We start from the raw sequence: 17,336 nt of genomic DNA, 5'->3' as shown, positions 1-17,336 counted from the left end.
CTAGTAGCTGTTAAGGATTAAATGTAAATACAGTGCCCCCCCTTATCTATAGGGGATATGTTCTAAAACCCCCAGTGGATGCTGAAACGATGAATAATACCTAACCCTATATATACTATGTTTTCCTCTACATGCCCACTTATAATAAAGTTTAATTCCTAAATTAGGCACAGTACGAGATTAACAACAATAAAATAGAGCAGTTATAACAACATGTAACAAAAGTTATGTAAAAGTGCCCTCTCTCAAAATATCTTCTTGTACTGTACTCACCTTTCTTGTGATGATGGAGAGGATAAAATGCCTCCAGGATGAGATGAAGCGAAGCAAGTGAACAGTGAACCACGCAGACGCAGGTGTTGTGATGTAAAGTTAGGCTACTATTCACCTTCCAATGATTCGCCAGAAGGAGGATCATCGGATTCCTGACCGCTGTTGCCAGCAATGGCTCATGGAAACTGTGGAAGCAAAACCGCGGATAAGGCGGGATTACTATATATATGGAAAAAAAAAATATATATATATATATACACACACACACACACAAATATATATGTATACGAAAAATATATATATATGAAAATAAATATATATATGAAAGTGATCTGAGAAGCATTGTGCGCAAGAGAAATAAGTTATTACAAGTATTACGATGTCCCAGGTATTATAAAAAAGAGCTCTAAATTTTTATCAAGTAGCATAGATTACAGATAGAAAATCTTCTCATATTTATTCTGAAGCGTTTCCCGTAAATAAACAGGAATACGTACTTTCCAAGAGCATTTTTTTTATCCATAATGGAAGATTTATTACAGCTCTGTAATCTCATGCAAATCTTACGTATAAGCAAAATATCTCCTGGTTGTTATTTTTCTTCCACCCAACAGGATTTGTTTCATTTCCTGCAGGATTAGCTATCACAAGAAAATCAAGGTATGTAAAGGCCATCTTGGATGCTAACATTATGAAAATTATTACACATTAACACTCAATAACAAACTGTTAGGAAAATGTTTTAGGTGTGGCAAATTTTACTAAACACAAAAGAATAACTAGTTTTAGAATTTTAAAATAATAGCAAGCATATTTTCTTATTATAAGAATTTAGTGAATTTTTAAGTACTTTATCCTACAGTCTTTTCTTATTTGAGTGTGTATTAGTTCCTGTGGCTGCTGTAACAAATTACCACAAACCTGGTAGCCTAAAACAACAGAAATTTGTTGTCTTACTGTTCTAGACACCAGAAATTTGAGAACCATTTTGTCAAGCTGAAATCAAAGTGTCATCAAAGCCATCCTGGCCCCCCGTCCACAGGCTCTGAGGAAGAGTCCATTTTTGGTCTGCCAACATCTGTGTGGCTGTAGGCATTCCTTCACTCCTGGCTCCTTCACTCCAGTGTCTGCCTCCTGGGCACATAGCAGCCTCCTCTTCTGCGTAATATAACAGACTCTGTCTTATGAGGATACTTGTGATGGCATTGATGTCCCACTCAGATAATCCAGGATAATCTCTTGTCTCAAGATCTTTAATCACATCTGCAGATGTGGTTTTTTTTTTCCAGATAAGGTAATATTTACAGGTGCTAGGGATTAGAATGTAGATCTTTTTGGGGTGCCATGTTCAGCCTAGCACACAGTTCTCAAACTTTAGCATTTATCAAATCATCTAGGAAGCTTGTTAAAACACATATTGCTGAAACCTACTTCCAGAGTTTCTGTTCAATAAGTGGGGGATGGGGCCTAAGATTTTGAATTATTAGCAAATTCCCAGGTAATGCTGCTACTGCTGCTGGTGGTCCCAAGCTCACACTCTGAGAACCACTAGCTTAACCAGGTCCCACTTGCTATCTAATGCTTGAAAAATTATCTTCTTGTTTAATTTCCCCACCTCAAGCTGTATGTCATCAACTTTTCATAGGCCTTCTGTACATATTCTAACATCACAGATGTTGGCAATAACAGCACAGCTGACACCCATTTCTCTTAGATACTGCCATGCTTTCTTCTATTAGGGTTCTGCAGTGAGACATATCCAGAGATCAAATTTTTTCTTCCATGGACTCATTTGATGCTCCCATTGGTTTCAGTGAGAGAAAGCATAGTATTTAACAACACACACTCCTTAGTTCAGCAGTCAAGGGGCTCCATAATATGACTTTAAGTCATGCCTCCCACTAGATTACTTGCAGGTCCCCAAGCACCTTCTGCACACCTCTCCCAAGTGGGAGACTTCCACATGTGGTTTCAGCCAGAAAAAGTATCTGCTCATCACCTATCCAAAGTTCCATCTATGTTTATCAGACCTCTGATCCTCTATGAGGTCCAAACCAACTACCTAGCCTTTTCTGTTCAGATCAACCTGGTCTCTCCCTCTGCACAGAACTTTCTATAGCACTTCCTTTGCTTTTGGTGATAACACTATTCTCTTTTGAATCCATGATTACCTAAGCACGTTTTAATCCCTCCATGTCTTATAAACTTCTTAAGGGCAAAGATTATTTCTTGTTTGAAAGGGCGGGCCTACGCCGGCCGACTCCATCCTGTTCCGTGTCCTTCACCTTGACCACACCTCCTCCCCTTGAGTAAACCCCCCTCACCTGCCTAACAGGACTCGGACCCTTCCCCAAGGACCCTTCCCCAGCCAATCGGCTGAGGCCATAGCCATTACCTCACCAACTGCCCCCAGGCCCCAATAAAACCTTTGTCCTTTTGAAACTCGCTCTCTTTCCCTGGTATCTCACTGCTGCGTCGGTGCAGGTAGGGGATTGAGCTCGAGCTAGCTCGAATAAAGGCTCTTTGCGTTTGCATCGGACTCGGCTCCCTAGTGGTCTTTGGGGATCACGAATTGTGGGCATAACAGTTCATTTTTATTTCTTTTGTGGCACCTAGTACAGTGATAAGTGTTTGTACAATTAGCAACAGAATTTTGTTTGCTGTTTCTCCCTTCCTATCTGCTCTAATCTCTTTGCAGTTAAAAGGTACACAGGTGCAGAAGTTGTGTTTTGCTTTGGTGACCCCATACCACACTTCTTTGGGGGAACTGCTCCTACCTCATCCCAACTGTGTGGTTCTGATGCTGATTGCTAATCACAGTACCCCATCACATAACGCAGACTACTCCCTACCTTTCCCACAGACATGAGCCCCTTTCTCAGGATTTTTTAATTAAGATCTAGAGAAATGAGGCTTCTCCTTTCAGGGAGAGAAGCTGGGGGATATGTCAGCCTTGTGAGGAAAGTGGGCTTGAGAGAATGAGATTAGCATACAAAGAGATATAATGGTGTGTAAAGGGAGATGTGAGTCCTTGTGCCATCAAATCCCCAGGCAGGCTCTGTGGTTCCTGCCTCTCTGGCAGTTAGTTATATTATATGAGCGAATATGGTTGCCATTTTGTCTACTCTGGTCCAAGTTAGAGTCTGTCACTTGCAGCCAAGAGTCCCGACTACTCTGAAAGGCAGAAGAACTCATAATCCTTTAGTAATTCTTGCGAGAAGAGCAATACCTCCACTGTCCTGATCAGAGTTTCTAACTCCCTGTGTATATTACACCACACACTGACCTTGAAGACATGAGGTATAATGGAAAACTATATATAAGTAATTGTTGTTAACCCAAGGCAGTAGAAAAATAAAAACAGAAAAGTCCAACTCTTTCCCTTCAGGAGAAATTTTCACAGGAATCTTGGTGAGGGAGGTCAATATTCTTAGTTTTACGTTGAATAATTTTAAAAGATAAAAGCCAGAGAGGTCACATAGCCTGGTTCTCTCTTTCAAGAAACTTAGATCTAATAGAAGAGGGAGACATATAAACAAATTAAAAACAAAGTATATGAATACTGGGGTAAGAGTACAGACAATGTGCACCATGGGGCACAAAGGAGTGGGTATTTCAAGCTGGAGGCATAAGAGAGAAAGGACTGACTTTATGGAGGTAGCAATTCTTGTACCCTGTTCCTCAGGGTGAAGACAGCCTTATAACATCAAACTTGTTCTTGCTAAACTTCTGTTCCTTCACGTGAATAGCATTTATCACTCAGTCAACAAGCATTTATAAGATACCTATACAGGTGAGTATATAGGTGAGTTAAGTAAGACAAGGATCCTTTTCTCAAGAAGCTCATTATAGAAAGAGACAGAAAACCTCAACTTTTAAAGTACAACATGGTTAGAAGATAAAATGATAGGGTGCCTAGGATTTTCTTCCCCCAAAATGGATGGGGGACAGGAAGGGGGTGGGGGAAGTGATGAAATAAGGCTCACCATGAGATGATAATTGTTGAAATGAGGTGTGGTGGCTTTGCAATGTGTCAACTTGGCTAGACTGAACTTCATTTCCCAGAATTCTCTTCTCTCTGTGTTTCTGGTTAGGGTGACCCACAGGAACCATTCTTGTGTGGAATACGGGGAAGGGAAGTAAAGCTGCAGTTATTTTTATAGACATACATATTGTCATTTATCTGCTCGTTTACCAGATAAGCATGAGACCGTGGATAGGCCTGCATCTGTTCCACCTACTCCCTCCAGTTTCTCCAACTCCAGAGCAAGGTGCATGTATCTAGCTCTGTGATGAAGAGACCCAAGTTCAGTAGGACACCCACACTACCAAGGTCAGAGGCAAGATGAATTTCAGTCCATCCTCCACCTTCCCAGCTCCATCTTGTTCTTGCTTTCCTCCACTTTACACCCATCTTCCCCTCCTCACTGCCTGCCCTGGGCACTTCAAATTCCAGCCTTACAAACACCATTTAACCAGGTCCCACTATTGCACGATTGCATATGTACAAGCACACACACATATATATGTACACAGGTATCCACCACTTTTGAAAGTGTATGTAATACCACTTTGCTTTGACAAAAGACCTACATTAGTACCTATTTTTTCTAAGCAAAAGAAATTCTAAGAGGATTTTTGCTTTTACAAAAAAAAAAAAAGGCAAAAAGCAAAAATAATGTTCAGGGTTTGTTTTTCAGGGAGCCATTACAGAGGCAGTGTGCACCACAAGCAGCGAGAGCGGCACCGCTAAGCTCCTTCCCTGGGGAACCACACTCAGCATCAAGCTGCCATAGGTTTGAACTGTGTCTGTGAGCATCTGTGATTTCTCCTGATTTTTTTGTGCATCCTTTGGCAAGATGTGGCTAAGGTATCAGAAAAGCCTAAGAGGGGTTATTTTTTTAGGTCTGGGAACACTCAAAAATTTTTCCACATAAATTCATGGCAACTGCTTTTTTGCTTTATACACCATTTTGGTTTGTGAATGGCTTCATAGGAATTCTACTTTTGAATTGCTGGGGAAACCTGTGTTTAGAAACACACATACACATACACACACACACACACACACACACACACACACACACACACATCCTATTGGTTCTCCTTTACTTATTGAACTCTGATATGCTGGGTGATTAGTATATTGTGTTTATTATCTTATTCTCAATTTTTTGGCTATGTTTGAAAATTTCCCCATTAGTATTTTACATCTCTATGAAGAATTGAGTGATAGGATGTGTACCAGATGCAGTAGAGGTATGTGAGCACAGCCATCTCAGGCATGGAGGAAGGAGCACAAGGGTCCTTCTCACTGGCCAATCTCCTTGTTTGCTTCTTGCCTCATCAGTCCCTCCTTATGTTCTTTCCTGGCTAAATGCAAATCAGCTTAATCTCCCTAACCCTTCTCTCTAAGAATCCACCCCCAAATTTCAACCAGCCTGCCTGTAGCATAATTCTTAATTCTCCATAAATATCTCTGTCCTCTTACTGGATTTCTAAACCCTCCTTTCTAACTCCAAAGCTAATCCTTCTGACTTCCAGTTTCTCTTGGTCATTCATCCTGGTCCCTAAACACAAAAACCAGAGCTGTCTTAGACACCACCTCTCTTCCATACAGTCTTTGGCCATATCCTGCCAATTTATTTCCACTGATCATATGTTCTAGGTATCACAATAGTCTCTCTTCTCTTCATTATCTTACCCTTTCTCATCATTCCTTTATTCATTCCACAGTGGTTTTCTAAGGACCTATTATGTAGAAAATCTTGAGATAGATTGAGGGAGGAAATATATCCTTATCCTGTATCATTGCTTTAAAATTTACAGTGTGTTTCATTACTTATAGAATAAAACTCAAGCTCTTGGACTTCAAGGTCATCTAAAATCTGCCTCTGTCTGTGGGAGATGTGACTTCTCCTGGGGTGAAAAAACTGCCCAAGAGTCTTTGGGGAAACACTGTTTCCAGAACAAGAGCCTCCTTGGAGATCAGGCTGGGAGAATGTTTGTCTTCCTGCACCATTCTGAGTCTGGCTGAGAGTTAAGAGAACACAGCTTTTAATTTCTTTCTATGTTAAAAAACAAAACAAACAAAAAAACAAAAAACAAAAACAAAAATACCCCACACAACTGTAATTATACACATGATATGTATTCTCTTTTCCTAATTTCAAAAATACAAAGAAGCAAAAAGAATAAAACAACAGTGACCAACACCACCACCACCCAGAAATAACCACTTTTTGTGTTTTGGTGAGCCTTCTTCAAGAATATTTATAGCTTTCATTTATAATACTTTATAAAAATCTATAGCTTTAATTTGGATAACACTGTACATACTATTTTCTAATCCATATATTTCATTTAACAATTTGTTGGAGCACATTTCTATGTCAATAAATATATTTCTCATCTATCATTTTTAAAGGTGGCATGCTATTCTGTTACATGGACATAACAATCTACATACCCACTTTCCTTTGGGGGGGCATTTAGGTTATTCTGATTTTTTTTCTACAACAAAAAGCTCTGCAATAAATATCCTTATAGATGAATCTTTTTCTGCATCCTCAATGTTGTCCTTAAGATAAGCTTCTAAAAGTAGAATTTCTGGATCAAAGGGAATATGTATTTTAAGGGTTTTTATATAAGACCATGTCTTTTTCTGAGGATCATTTAAAACACTTATATAGTATTTCAGCAACATGCCAATGATATAAGGAGTCTGAAAGTGGCAGAACTATACCTAAGATGCCCTTAATCACTCACTCTCTAAGGATATTAGAAGTTAGGCTAATTAAGTCTTTTGTACAATATATATTACCCTAATAGATTGAAAGACAAGAGTTTAATTTATGTGTAGGTGATATACTCTTAAAGAATTTTACTCACCATTTCATAATATTACTTAATTTTGCTTAGAGTTTGTTAAATAGACATTTGGGTTGCTATTGTTTTTTTTTTTTTTTTTTTAAGTAGACATCTTTGGTTTTAGCATAATGAGATAGTCATAAGTTTGTGATGAGATGTATGGCAGAAAGCTTTCACTCTACCCTTTTATAACAATAGAACTTACCTACCCAACTAAGAGCTCTTTTACTCACCTCTCTTGCAGCTAACTATGGCCATGTGATTAAGTTCTGGCTAATGATATATGTGCCCTCCCTCTGCCCTTCTTTGCTTCCCACTGGTTGGAATGCAGATATGTGACAAGGTACGAGGGCAGCCATATCAGACCACAAGATGGAAGTATTATGTTGATGATGACAGAGTAACTAGTCCCTTGCACCGTGAAACTGCCAACTCAGCCCTAGTCTACTTAAGCTTGACTATTTTGGGAGAAAGAAACAAATTTCTATCTTGTTTGAGACCATTATTTTGACCTTTGATTTAGCTGCTGACCTCGTGTCCTGACACAGACAGTAGATTTAGGGACCTTGACTATTTTCATTGCCTACTACCAAAAGAGTCCAACTGACAGATTCAAATTGTAATGATGACTTTTTTAGGTTAAGGGACAGGAATATTGTTAATAATCAGTAAGCAAAAGCCAAAATATTTTGCCAGAGAAATATTTGTAAACTCACCATCTAATGAGCTTTTCCTTTGAATCAAAAATCCAGTTACATAAAGTAATTATTTGGCTTATTGCCTATTGCCTTTTTTGTTTTGCTTCTACATTGTATAAAAAGTTAGACTCAATAAGCATGGTTTAATTTTATTCTTAATTTAATTCTTGTTTAATATCTGTGATTCTATAGATTTCTTCAGTGTGCTTGATGTTCAGCGACAGTATAAAGATAAATAAGGCCTCAAATCATAAAAATTAACTTGACTTAAATTGCATATGAAAATATGCAAACATTACTGTTTTATAAATTCTAACTGTACTTGTGTATTACCCCTCTAAAATGATTCATATACCACTAACTAAATGATAATTTTATAGTACCCAATAAATATGTGGAGTTGATGATTTTTATATCACTTTAGAGGTAAGGAACATCAGAAGACAGAAGCAATTAGGTCATAGATGAATTGATGTGTAGTCCCTGGAGACTTACTATAAGTAACTCTTACATAACATTTTCCACTATATACACATATATGTCTATACCCATGAATACATCTCCCGCTTTCATTTCTTTCTTCCTAATAGCACCCAGATTTCCTTTTGGGGAAGAGAAGTCTTCTGAGTAGTGTTCAGTCCTACTGAGGACTGAGGAGGAGTTGCATACCTCCATGGAAGCTGAAAAGACCAGATCACCCCAGCCAAGGAGCAGGCATATGAGGAATTAGCCATCAGGTGCTCTCCCCTGGGCTTTTGAAACATAAGAAAGACAGAAGGAAACAGCAATGACCACAAGAAGTATTCCAAAGTGCCTAAAGTATCAGTCCACTTTCAAGCTTTATTCCCCAATATCCTATCAATCCTGAGTACACCATCAGCAGCACAAAATTCTTTTGTTTCAATAAATATTCTTTGGCTTAAGAGAGAGTATTTGTTAGCAGCAGACAAGGGACTCTCACCACCATGTAATCTCTTATCACATATGATATAACCTCTCTTTTCTTGGTGAATAATCTTTGCTAAAAGCCTAAATGAATGAAGAAAATACATTCAAAATTATACTGGAAGTTTTATAGTGTATAAACATATCTTTTGTTGTTGGCTACATCTCCAGAATTCAGTATATATATTTTGGTTTTCTTCCTTTTTGTTTTAAGCTGTAAATATTTTCTGTCTGAAATGTTAAACATATACTTCAAAATATAGGTAAATTTTTATCCTTGAATTATTCCTTTTTTATACACTAAGTTAATCTTGTGAATCAATCTGTGTTCTTTAAAAATGATTAGCAGGGGCGCCTGGGTGGCTCAGTCGGTTGGGCGTCCGACTTCAGCTCAGGTCATGATCTCATGGTTCATGAGTTCGAGCCCCACGTTGGGCTCTGTGCTGACAGCTTGGAACCTGGAGCCTGTTTCGGATTCTGTGTCTCCCTCTCTCTCTCTGCCCCTCCCCTGTTCATACTCTGTCTCTGTCTCAAGAATAAATAAACATTAAAAAAATTTTTTTGATGATTAGTAAATATAATGATACAGCTTCTGTCTCAAAATTTATATGTTCCACACAAGGAATCATAAACTAAGTTGGGAGACAACTTAATTGTTAGAACCAGTAAGTCAGCAGGGCACCTGGGTGGCTCAGTTGGTTGAGCATCCAACTCTTGATTTCGGCTCAGATGGTGATCCTGATCTTGTGGGATCAAGCCCCATGATGGGCTCTGCGCTGAGCATGAAGCCTGGTTGGGGGATTATCTCTCTCTCTCTCTCTCCCTCTGCCTCTCTTCCCAACTCACTCTCTCTCTAAAATAAAAATTTTTAAAAATTATTTAAAAAAAAAACAGTAACAGTGCTCCTAATGGACAGAATTATTTGCCTCTTATTTGCATGGCTTTGCATTTTACACATCAGCCAAGCAGGAACCACTGGTTGCTAAGCAACAGCTTTCCTCTTGATGACCAGAAATAGAATACATAGAAGGGCAATTTCTAAAATACAATATCCATATATATAAAAAGTTAAAGAGAAACTCAGCCCCATAGTTTGGCTGTTCACCCAGAATGCTTGTCATGAATATTGAATTCATAATGACTGTGTGTGAATTCTGAATATATTTGATCATGAATTCTTCAGTAACTCTATCATCTTGTATTTTCTTCCAGTATCTCTCTTACTACTGAAAAACCATAAAGTAATACAGAAACGAAGTTTTGAAGCAAATTTCCATAGAAAAACTGTTTGTAAACTATACATTTAGGTATTGTTGAACCAAGTCATTGCAAACATAGCATTAACACTCCTGTTGCAATGCTGTGTTCTTGTTTAAAATTACATATTTAATCCTCCAACAGGATATATTCTAACCAATTTATAGTGATTACCAGAGGGAAATGGCCATTTGCTTTTTCCTATATGTATTCTTTACAATGAAAATAATAATTGCTAGTAGTTGCTGGGTGTTTATGAGGTGCTGGGCACTGTTTACACTCATTCTATGTATTGTCATATTGGTATTCCCCTTTTGGCAGATAGCTCAAAAGAAGTTGTGTAACTTTCTCTAGGTCATGTATGCAGAAAGCAATAGAGATCCAGGATTCTTTTCCTTCCTTCCTTCCTTCCTTCCTTCCTTCTTTCCTTCCTTCCTTCCTTCCTTCCTTCCTTCCTTCCTTCCTCTTTCTTTCCTCTTTCTTTCTTTCTTTCTTTCTTTCTTTCTTTCTTTCTTTCTTTGAGAAAGATATAGAAAGCAAGCAAGGAAGGGACAGACACAGAGGGAGACAGAATCCCAAGCAGAATTTGCACTGCCAGCACAGAGACCGATGTGGGGCTCAAACTCACAAACCACAGGATCATGACCTGAGCTGAAGTCAAGAGTCAGACACTTAACTGACTGAGCCACCCAAGTGCCCCTAGAGAGCCAGGATTCTAATCAGAGAGACTCTAGATCTTTACCACTTCACTCTTCTTTTTATAAAGTGATTCATGTAATACCCCCCACTTTTTTTAAGTTTATTTATTTTTGAGAGAGAGAGAGAATCCCAACCAGGCTCTATGCTGTCAGCGTAAAGTCTGATGTGGGGCTCAATCTCAGGAACTGTGAGATCATGGCCTGAGCTGAAATTGAGAGTTGGATGTTTAACTGACTGAGCCACCCAGGTGCCCCTAGTTTATTTATTTATTTTTGAGAGAGGAGCAGGGGCAGAAAGAGAGAGGAAGAGAGAGAATCCCAAGTGGGCTCTGCATGGTCAGTGCAGAGCCTGACATGGGGCTTGATCCCATGAACCATGAGATCATGACCTGAGCCTAAATAGAGAGTTGGATGCTCAACCGACTGAGCCACCCAGGCGCCCTACCTACCCATCTCAGGCCACACAGAATTATATCTGGGTGTTCAATTCATTAGCAGCTTTTAACCTATGAATCAATTTTACATCAGTAGGATTTAAGAGCATAACAAATCTAACAAGTGTATGAGGATCAACATGTGGGCTGATTTTAGTCAACAGAGAACTAAAATTATGCCAATTCAACAGAACCTGGGGCCTCATGCAGTGTTTACTCAAAGTAGATCATGCAGTTACAGAACTTTCTAAGGAATTGCTTTAAATAAATACTATTTCTGGGAAATGGTTTCCTTCTCAAATGTATATTTTGTAACTCTTAAAAAAATTGACTCAGTAGACTAAAAAAAAGTGAAAATAAAAAACAAATTATTTTCATTTAGAATACTTGATAATAGATATCTGTTCAAGATGCACAAATAGCATTCGGCAAAGTACAACATCCATTCATGATAAAAACCCTCAATGAAGTAGGTTTAGAGGGAATATATCTCAACATTATAAAGGCCATATATGAAAACCCACAGCTAACATTATATTCAATGGTGAAAAACTGAGAGCTTTTCCCCTAAGATCAAAAACAAGGAAGTCCACTTTCACCACTTTCATTCAACATAATACTGGAAGTCCTACCACAGCAATCAGTAAACAAAAAGAAATAATACGCATCCAAATTGGTAAGGAAGAAGTAAAACTCACTATTTTCAGGTGACATGACACTATATATAGAAAACCCTAAAGACTCCACCAAAAAACTACTAGAACTGATAAATGAATTCAGTAACGTCCCAGGATACAAAATCAATATACAGAAGCCCATTGCATTTCTATAAGCTAAAAAAGGAGTAGCAGAAAGAGAATTAAGAGAATAATCCCATTTATGGTTTCAATAAAAATAATAAAACACGTAGGACTAAACTTAACCAAGGAGGTTAAAGATCTGTACTCTGAAAACTATAAAACATTGATTAAAGAAATTGAAAAAGACACAAAGAAATGGAAAGACATTCCATGCTCATGGATTGGAAGAACAAATATCACTATAATGTCCATACTATCCAGAGCAAATCTACAGATTTAATATAATCCCTATCAAAATACCAACAGCATTTTTCACAGAACTAGAACAAATAATCCTAAAATTTGTATGGACCCACAGAAGACCCCAAATGCCCAAAGCAATCTTGAAAAAGAAGAACAAAACTTAAGGTATCACTATCCCAGATTTCAAGATATACTACAAAGCTGTAGTAATCAAAACAGTATGGTACTTGCACAGTGATAGAAACATAGATAAATAGAACGGAACAGAGCCTAGAAATGAACCCATGATTATATGGTCAATCTTCAACAAAGGAGGAATAAATGTGTAATGAGAAAAAGATAGTCTGTTCAACAAATGATGTTCAGAAAACTGGAAAGCTAACTGCAAAAGAATGAAACTGGACCGCTTTCTTACACCATACACAAAAAGAAACCCAGAATGCATCAAGAACCTAAATGTGAGACCTGAAACCATAAAAATCCTAGAAAAGGGCACAGGCAGTAAATTCTCTGACATCGGCCACAGCAACATTTTTCTAAATCTATCTCTTGAGGCAAGGAAAACAAAAGCAAAAATAAACTATTGGGACTATATCAAGATAAAAAAGCTTCTGCACAGCAAAGGAAACAACCAACAAAACAAAAAGACAATCTACTGAATGGGAGAAGATATTTGCTAATGACGTATTCAGTAATGGGTTAGTATCCAAAATAAAGAAACAATTTGGTGCACCTGGGTGGCTCAGTTAGTTAAGCGTCTGACCTCAGCCCAGGTTGTGATCTCACAGTCAGTGAGTTTGAGCCCCATGTTGGGCTCTGTGCTGGCAGCTCGGAGACTGGAGCCTGCTTTGGATTCTGTGTCTCCCTGTCTCTCTGCCCCTCCCCCGATGCTCTGTCTCTCTGTCTCTCAGAAATAAACATTAAAAAATTTAAACAACACAAAAAAACAAAATAAAGATATAACTTATACAATTCAACATAAAACGAAAAACCAAATAATCCTATTTAAAAATGGGTAGAAGATATGAATAGACATTTCTCCAAAGAATACATCCAGATGGCCAACAGACACATGAAAAGATGCTCAACATCACTCAGGGAAATGCAAATCAAAACTACAATGAAGTATCACCTCATATCCGTGAGAATGGTTAAAATAAAAAATACGAGGAACAACAAGTGTTGGTGAGGATGTGGAGAAGAAGAAACACTTGTGTACTGTTGGTGGGAATGCAAACTGGTGCAGCCACTGTGGAAAACGGTATGGAAGGTCCTTCAAAAAATTAAAAATATAAATACCATATGATCCAATGATTCCATTACTGGGTATTTACCCAAAGCATACAAAACACTAATTCAAAAGGATATATGCACCCCTGTGTTTATTGCAGCGTTATTCACAATAGCCAAATTATGAAAGTAGCCCAAGTGTCTATCCATAGATGAATGGATAAAGAAGATTTATCTCATTACATACATATTATATATAATGAGATATATATATAATATGTATAATGAGATATTACTCAGCCATAAAAAATAATGAAATCTTGCCATTTGCAACAACATAGATGGACCTAGAGAATATAATGGTAAGTGAAATAAGTCAGTCAGAGAAAGAAAAATACCATATGATTTCACTTGTATATGGAATTTAAAAAGCAAAACAAATTAACAAATTTTTTTTTATATATGAAATTTACTGTCAAATTGGTTTCCATACAACACCCAGTGCTCATCCCAAAAGGTGCCGTCCTCAATACCCATCACCCACCCTCTCCTCCCTCCCACCCCCCATCAACCCTTAGTTTGTTCTCAGTTCTCAACAGTCTCTTATGCTTTGGCTCTCTCCCACTCTAACCTCTTTTTTTTTTTTTTCCCTTCCCCTCCCCCATGGGTTCCTGTTAAGTTTCTCAGGATCCACATAAGAGTGAAACCATATGGTATCTGTCTTTCTCTGTATGGCTTATTTCACTTAGCATCACACTCTCCAGTTCCATCCACGTTGCTACAAAAGGCCATATTTCATTTTTTCTCATTGCCACATAGTATTCCATTGTGTATATAAACCACAATTTCTTTATCCATTCATCAGTTGATGGACATTTAGGCTCTTTCCATAATTTGGCTATTGTTGAGAGTGCTGCTATGAACATTGGGGTACAAGTCCCCCTATGCATCAGTACTCCTGTGTCCCTTGGATAAATTCCTAGCAGTGCTATTGCTGGGTCATAGGGTAGGTCTATTTTTAATTTTCTGAGGAACCTCCACACTGCTTTCCAGAGCGGCTGCACCAATTTGCATTCCCACCAACAGTGCAAGAGGGTTCCCGTTTCTCCACATCCTCTCCAGCATCTACAGTCTCCTGATTTGTTCATTTTGGCCACTCTGACTGGCGTGAGGTGATATCTGAGTGTGGTTTTGATTTGTATTTCCCTGATAAGGAGCGACGCTGAACATCTTTTCATGTGCCTGTTGGCCATCCGGATGTCTTCTTTAGAGAAGTGTCTCTTCGTGTTTTCTGCCCATTTCTTCACTGGGTTATTTGCTTTTTGGGTGTGGAGTTTGGTGAGCTCTTTATAGATTTTGGATACTAGCCCTTTGTCCGATATGTCATTTGCAAATATCTTTTCCCATTCCGTTGGTTGCCTTTTCGTTTTGTTGGTTGTTTCCTTTGCTGTGCAGAAGCTTTTTATCTTCATAAGGTCCCAGTAATTCACTTTTGCTTTCAATTCCCTTGCCTTTGGGGATGTGTCGAATAAGAGATTGCTACGGCTGAGGTCAGAGAGGTCTTTTCCTGCTTTCTCCTCTAAGGTTTGGATGGTTTCCTGTCTCACATTCAGGTCCTTTATCCATTTTGAGTTTATTTTTGTGAATGGTATGAGAAAGTGGTCTAGTTTCAACCTTCTGCATGTTGCTGTCCAGTTCTCCCAGCACCATTTGTTAAAGAGACTGTCTTTTTTCCATTGGATGTTCTTTCCTGCTTTGTCAAAGATGAGTTGGCCATACGTTTGTGGGTCTAGTTCTGGGGTTTCTATTCTATTCCATTGGTCTATGTGTCTGTTTTTGTGCCAATACCATGCTGTCTTGATGATGACAGCTTTGTAGTAGAGGCTAAAGTCTGGGATTGTGATGCCTCCTGCTTTGGTCTTCTTCTTCAAAATGACTTTGGCTATTCGGGGCCTTTTATGGTTCCATATGAATTTTAGGATTGCTTGTTCTAGTTTCGAGAAGAATGCTGGTGCAATTTTGATTGGGATTGCATTGAATGTGTAGATAGCTTTGGGTAGTATTGACATTTTGACAATATTTATTCTTCCAATCCATGAGCAGGGAATGTCTTTCCATTTCTTTAAATCTTCTTCAATTACCTTCATAAGCTTTCTATAGTTTTCAGCATACAGATCCTTTACATCTTTGGTTAGATTTATTCCTAGGTATTTTATGCTTCTTGGTGCAATTGTGAATGGGATCAGTTTCCTTATTTGTCTTTCTGTTACTTCATTGTTAGTGTATAAGAATGCAACTGATTTCTGTACATTGATTTTGTATCCTGCAACTTTGCTGAATTCATGTATCAGTTCTAGCAGACTTTTGGTGGAGTCTGTCGGATTTTCCATGTATAATATCATGTCATCTGCAAAAAGCGAAAGCTTGACTTCATCTTTGCCAATTTGGATGCCTTTGATTTCCTTTTGTTGTCTGATTGCTGATGCTAGAACTTCCAGCACTATGTTAAACAACAGCGGTGAGAGTGGGCATCCCTGTCGTGTTCCTGATCTCAGGGAAAAAGCTCTCAGTTTTTCCCCATTGAGGATGATGTTAGCTGTGGGCTTTTCATAAATGGCTTTTATGATCTTTAAGTATGTTCCTTCTATCCCGACTTTCTCAAGGGTTTTTATTAAGAAAGGGTGCTGGATTTTGTCAAAGGCCTTTTCTGCATCGATTGACAGGATCATATGGTTTTTCTCTTTTTTTTTGTTAATGTGATGTATCACGTTGATTGATTTGCGAATGTTGAACCAGCCCTGCATCCCAGGGATGAATCCCACTTGATCATGGTGAATAATTCTTTTTATATGCCGTTGAATTCGATTTGCTAGTATCTTATTGAGAATTTTTGCATCCATATTCATCAGGGATATTGGCCTGTAGTTCTCTTTTTTTACTGGGTCTCTGTCTGGTTTAGGAATCAAAGTAATACTGGCTTCATAGAATGAGTCTGGAAGTTTTCCTTCCCTTTCTATTTCTTGGAATAGCTTGAGAAGGATAGGTATTATCTCTGCTTTAAACGTCTGGTAGAACTCCCCTGGGAAGCCATCTGGTCCTGGACTCTTATTTGTTGGGAGATTTTTGATAACCGATTCAATTTCTTCGCTGGTGATGGGTCTGTTCAAGCTTTCTATTTCCTCCTGATTGAGTTTTGGAAGAGTGTGGGTGTTCAGGAATTTGTCCATTTCTTCCAGGTTGTCCAGTTTGTTGGCATATAATTTTTCATAGTATTCCCTGATAATTGTTTGTATCTCTGAGGGATTGGTTGTAATAATTCCATTTTCATTCATGATTTTATCTATTTGGGTCATCTCCCTTTTCCTTTTGAGAAGCCTGGCTAGAGATTTGTCAATTTTGTTTATTTTTTCAAAAAAACAACTCTTGGTTTCGTTGATCTGCTCTACAGTTTTTTTAGATTCTATATTGTTTATTTCTGCTCTAATCTTTATTATTTCTCTTCTTCTGCTGGGTTTAGGCTGCCTTTGCTGTTCTGCTTCTATTTCCTTTAGGTGTGCTGTTAGATTTTGTATTTGGGATTTTTCTTGTTTCTTGAGACAGGCCTGGATTGCAATGTATTTTCCTCTCAGGACTGCCTTCGCTGTGTCCCAAAGCGTTTGGATTGTTGTATTTTCATTTTCGTTTGTTTCCATATATTTTTAAATTTCTTCTCGAATTGCCTGGTTGACCCACTCATTCGTTAGTAGGGTGTTCTTTAACCTCCATGCTTTGGGAGGTTTTCCAGACTTTTTTCTGTGGTTGATTTCAAGCTTCATAGCATTGTGGTCTGAAAGTATGCATGGTATGATTTCAATTCTTGTAAACTTATGAAGGGCTGTTTTGTGACCC

The 17,336-nt window shown here is 38.2% G+C and overlaps 1 protein-coding gene across 1 annotated transcript in view; it reads right to left on the bottom strand.

Annotated features, from left to right (window-relative positions):
* The window catches only part of LOC121011671 (basic proline-rich protein-like), a 123,849-nt gene that overhangs the window by 76,366 nt on the left and 30,147 nt on the right, over positions 1-17,336 (bottom strand). The window contains exon 7 of the mRNA XM_040446290.1: positions 274-458. The gene's annotated coding sequence lies outside the window, so the exon portion shown is untranslated. The remainder of the gene's footprint in view (positions 1-273; positions 459-17,336) is intronic.

Source organism: Herpailurus yagouaroundi, unplaced genomic scaffold (genome assembly GCF_014898765.1).
Source record: "Herpailurus yagouaroundi ecotype Mexico unplaced genomic scaffold, PumYag 195, whole genome shotgun sequence".
Lineage (NCBI taxonomy): Eukaryota > Metazoa > Chordata > Mammalia > Carnivora > Felidae > Herpailurus > Herpailurus yagouaroundi.
Note: the sequence above shows the minus strand (reverse complement) of the source record. Positions and strands in the feature narration are given on the sequence as shown.